General features: G+C 37.7%; 1 long non-coding RNA gene across 1 annotated transcript; it reads left to right on the plus strand.

The window, feature by feature from the left end:
* Positions 1–1,063: 1,063 nt before the first annotated feature.
* Positions 1,064–5,547, plus strand: LOC145990333 (uncharacterized). The gene is made up of 2 exons (XR_014441971.1): positions 1,064–1,409; positions 5,344–5,547. It is a non-coding gene; the product is annotated as an uncharacterized LOC145990333 (long non-coding RNA).
* Positions 5,548–5,768: the final 221 nt, after the last annotated feature.

Below are 5,768 nucleotides of genomic sequence, written 5' to 3' on the forward strand. Positions count from 1 at the left end.
TCAAAAGCCGTGTATAACATCTACACAGGTGACGACTCTTGGATCTATGCATATGGGACCGAAAGCAAACAGCAGTCGACGGTGTGGGTGTTCCAAGATGAGCCAAACCCAACAAAAGTTGCTTGTGCAAGAAGCACTTCGAACCAAATGGTCGCCTGTTTTTTGGGGGGGAAATGGACATGTGGATAAAGTTACACTAGAGAATCGTAGAATCGTCAACACAAACATTTGTTTGCCAGAGGTCTTTGGGGAAATCAGAAAAAAACACCAGTGACGCAGGATCATTCTTCACCATGACAATGCGATTTGTCACACATGGGGTCCAAACAACTCAGTATTTGACCGGTGAAAACATTGAATTGATGGATCATCCGCCGTATAGCCCGGATTTAGCACCCAGTTATGTCTTTTCGTTCCGTGCGTGAAGAATAAGCTACGTGGTCAACGATTTTCGACGCCAGAAGAAGCGATTGATGCGTTCAAAATGCTTGTTTTCGAGATACCTCAATCGGAATGGACAAAGTGCTGTGAGAATTGGTTCAAACGTATGCAAAAGTGCGTCGATCATCATGGAGAATATTTTGAAAAACAATAAAACCATTTTCAATTATGCATATTTTTTTTGTTTGTTATTCCGGATACATAAATAGCAACCCTCGTACAATGTTCAAATACAGAGAGATGTTATAAAACGTCACAGTTTATTACTGGACAATAAAGAATAATCTATTAGCTTCAGCTCTCGCGTATAAAAATACGATGGTTAAAGCGTACAGAACAAAGGCTAATTTTCAAATGTAGTTTAAAGAATGGAAGATGTAAATCCAACTTCTATATCGTGATAATTACTTAAAAATGCATGCTACGGTGCTAAGAGAATAGTTCAATCTTTAATTCGTTAATCATGACATGCGGAAAGTGAATTGAAAAACGCACAAATCTTTCTAATTGTAACTGAGGTTTGACTATTTTATTTAAACGTGAAAGAAAGAGCAAGGTCATAAAATCTAACCGGTCTGTAATAAACGTATTATTATTCCAACAATCTGGACGCGCATGAATTATGATTTTTCACACGGATTAGACACTTGTGTATTTAAGGTATCCTCTTTTTCATCGGGAGACATTGGCGTCACCGTGACTGCGAGGGAATCAACTGAACGGCACAATTTATACAGCGCTGTAAGGACAAAATGCATTTCGCCAAGTGTCGTCCTCTTCTTCTTCTCTTTTTTCTCGCTGCCTTATGCGTCATCGCTAAGGGGCAAAGAGGGCATCATATCCAAAGTAGTTGGGATCCCATAGACCCCGACGAGAAGGCGCCGCCGTGCATAGCATGTGAGGAGAAAAGATGTCCCAGAGGATGCTACATGGACTATGAAGGGATCTGCCGCCCCCCTTGGAACTGTGTAAGTATGATATAACATGTGGGGTATTGGGAAAATACAGGGTGTTTCACTCGCTCTCGGTCACTGATTTTCGTCTATAAAAATCAAACTATTGGTCATAATTAGGGCTTGGATAGTTATGCACTACTAAAAAACGCAAAATATGCATGCAAATATGCACTAAGAAAGTGTAAAGTATGCACTTAAATATGAACTTTAAAAACTCGTTTAATTTATAAATGCTGTATATTACAAACTATGAAGGATTACATGTCAGGCAATGTATATGCATTATTCTGAATGCTCATTCGCTACACAGATTTTTTTAAAAATTAATATGGTTCTGCGTTAAATGAAACACAATACATTACAGATCAAGATCATGATTGCATATGATAACAACATGATGTCTCAAATTTTCTAACTTGAAACTCCTTCTGTTTTTAGCTAGAATAGTCTTATATTCAGAAAACACACGTTCCACTTTGCAAGATACAAATAGGCCTCCCCGAAGGCGCAGAGCTAGCGTCGCCGCCTTGTAATCAAGGGGTTACGGGTTCGATTCCCGGTGAAGGTGCATAGTGGTTCGGATTCCACTTTAAACTGTAGGTTGTCCCGATTACCCTTACTGTGCATAAAGTGGACTCAAAACACCAACTCAACAACATCAAGATACAAGTGGACTGTATTTTAGGGCAACGAAGTCAGACACATAAAATTACAGATCATCCACACGTTGTCCTTTTGTATGCAAGAAAGACAGGGAAAATATAAAGAAAAGAAAAGCGAGGAGAAGAAAAATAATTACAGTATATGCTCTGTGTTGTTTGTGGGTACAAAGATATGCACAACATCAACTTATTTTCATACAAATGTGCACCAGCATATGAAATATGCATTTTTAGTTAAACATCCTTAAATATTCATTTGCATATGCAATATGCAAAATGCATAATTATCCGAGCCCTAGTCGTAATGTAATGAAATTTGCTATGGACATAAATTGGTGTGTCACATGGTGACGTCACAGCGAGTGTTGGAAGATGTTGACATTCGCATCAATGCATGCCTCTCCTTGTCACAGAAGGAGCAACCAACACATCAGGAGTCACAGCGTCAATTTCCCGCAGAATGCTGTCTTGCAGTTCCATGATAGGCCGTGACTTGTTGCAATAGACCTATCCTTTCAGCACGCCCCATAGGAAGAATCTGGGTGCTATCGTCCTTTGGAAATTACACGATCTTCAAAGAAGGACACAATTTATTGCAGGGGCAAGTGGAACAAACACGAACCACTATCAGGTGCATCATAACACCAGGGCCAAGAACTCAGACTGAAAGCACACGTCCGTACGATTGGCATTTAACGCATGCAAACGAAAGAACTAGAGAAACTGTGGCGCCATCTCCAATGACGTCATCATACACCAAGGTATTCCCGTAGCAAATTTAATTACATTATGACCAATAGTTTGATTTCTATAAGCCAAAATTAGGAGCGGAGTAGAAAAAGGTGTAAATGTGGGCTTTGGGACTAGCAGCGCTGCAGGTACTGCAGGCTTTGATTGTATAATCTGTCGATGAAACAATAGGTAAGTGGGATCCTAATGCGAAATTTTCTACGTTTCAGAGACAAAAACTGTTTCCGTCTCTGCAAGGTGTTATGTGTTTTGTCTAACTCTAGGGCGGAGGTAGAAGTTGCTATTCAAAATTTGCTATTAATATCCTCTTGAAAGGGAATTTGATACACATTCTATCTATAGCGTAATATCGCTTTTGCAATCTTATCCGATAGAAAGACAAGTAAAATTAAGAAGCAATCTTGAATATATCCTGCGTGGTTGCATACATAAAAGATAGAAAATGTTGTTTCTCGAGGACATGTATCAGAGAAAAACGTTACTAAGAAAAGTTGATTGCCACTATATCCTCCTGATGTGTGTGTGGTAGAGAAAGGGGAGGGGCGGGGGCAGAGTTATGAATGTTAAAAATTCACTGAGAATGTTTAAATTCGACTACGTTTAAGGATTATGGACTCCACTCCATTTATGACCTAAGAAATAAGGTAAACTTTTTTAGCCCAAATATGCTTAATTTCATGGTAGGTTGTTAAGTGATAAAATATTCATATATTTCTGGTACCGCCACTGCTTCTCCCTTCACCTCCGCAAAAAGTATGTGATACGAACCTAACCTAAGGAAGAAAGCTGCTCTCCGCTCTGTATATTCATATGAAATGTTTCCTTCATTGGAATGGAACTTATAATTTCACCTCGTACTTCAGAAAGTACTCACGAGAGGGCAGCACGACCGAAAAAGATGTTGGCATCACACGCTCTACCTGGCGAGTATAAGAAGAACTGATAGAGCTAGTCTGCAAGTTGTAATCATGTAGCCAGTAGAAATTTACCTGTTTCCAGGTATTTGGAACTCATTGTCATCACATAGCAGCCATTTTAACGGCAGATGAATTCCAATATAAATTTTATTAATTGCTCAAAAACAAAAGAGAGAAACAAATACCCATTCCTGAATCGGATCACCTGACATTTCAAATAGTACGTCAGAAGAGTGACAACTTACAATATAGAGTTATCTGACCAAATTCACCAACAATCGGGCCCGTAGCCAGGATTTTATTTCGGGGGGGGGGGTCATCCCTTATCAGCACAGGCGTCGCGAGAAATATTTGTAGATGGGGCAGGGAACAGATAAAAAATCATTAGTAGAAATGATAATGACAACAATAATTATTACCATGGTTATAATTGTCATTTTACATTAAAAACTATTATAAGTTCTTAAAAATAAACCAATTTTAATTCAAAAATTATTGTTATTATTATTATTATTACTTAAATGGAGAGACTGCTACTCGATCCACCGTATGAAGGAATATCGAACACTCTTGTCCATTATTTTTCTTACATTTTGTATAGTTAGTGTACTGCAATTCTTAGTTATTTTATTTTGTTATTAACTTTTACACATTCCGTTAAAAAAAGGCTTTAAAAGTTAGGGCCAAATTTTACTCATAAAGTTTATATTGTGTGACCTCTCACAAAGAAGACTATACACTTTGAGAGCTGTGGATCCATTTATTCTTTATATTAAATGGTAGAAAATTAAAATATAACCTGGTTCCTCTGTTATACACTAAACTTTTTTAGATCTAATGTTTATTCCTGCTAAGGAGGTAAAATTAATTACCACTATACACTTTTTAAATTAGTTATTTGTAGGATTTCGGGGAGGCTTCAGCCCCCTTAGCCCTCCCTCTGGCTACGTGCCTGCCAAAGATCTCTCTCTCATCCTAGCTCTGTTCACTGACTTTCTTCTCCTCCCTTTCCCTAGCACACAATTTCCTCCTCTGACTTTTTTGTCTTCCTTCTCTTCTACTTCTCTTATTGTTTTTCTCCTGTGTATTTCTCTTCTCTTGTCTGTCCTCTCTCTTTTCCTTCTGTGACTTTATATTTTCTCCTTTGTCTATCTTCTCTCTCTCTATCTCTCTCTCTCTCTCCCTTTCTGACCTCTGCTTTTCTACTTATCTCTTTTCCCTCTGTGTCTTTCTCTTGTCTGTCCTCTTTTTCTCCAGTGTCTCTCTCTTCTCTCTCTTTTTCTCTTGTTTAATTCTCTCTTTCTGTTCTTTTGTCTGTCTTCTCTCCTTTTCTTCCTTTGTCTATCCTCTCTCTCTCTCTCTCTCTCTCTCTCTCTCTCTCTCTCTCTCTCTCTGAATGTGTGTAACTGCACTTGTGTGTGCCAGTGAGAAGTTATTTATCCACAAGGATATAATTTATGGTTAATATGTCCCTAAAATGACCCTTACACCTAAATGAAAAATTCTGGATAAACCTGTGTGGGAGCATATCTACTTGAGCTAATAACTGGTAAACTATTGAGCAGTTTTCGTTGCATTTCACAAAAAGTATTTAAATTATTTCTATCCATCTTTCAGCCTACATGCAAATGCGATTGATGGCCATCTTCCCAGTCAACTTTAAACTATCTGCTCGAATTACGAACTCAAGATGAAAGTTCCTGGATATAAAACACCTATTGGTTGTTTACAATAATCATACTAAATTAATAGCAGCACAAATTCAGTATATAATTCTATTTACTAAAACCAAAATGAAAGAAATAAAGATCTGAACTTCAATCAAGTTTATTTACTGTTATTATTTTCTACTTCTAAATCATTTCGTGTTACCCATACAAAATTGTATTTTTATTTCTCTGTGCTGTTACATACTACATGTGTCTAACACATGGACAGTGGGATCCATGAGTATTACCGTGCACATTAAATTGTCCATGACTACCTAAGTGCAACCAGTGCAGATTTTTTTCACCTAATTTTCAAATTAATATTTACATTTT

This window comes from Lepisma saccharinum, chromosome 7 (genome assembly GCF_977018435.1).
Source record: "Lepisma saccharinum chromosome 7, izLepSacc3.1, whole genome shotgun sequence".
Taxonomy (NCBI): Eukaryota; Metazoa; Arthropoda; class Insecta; order Zygentoma; family Lepismatidae; genus Lepisma; species Lepisma saccharinum.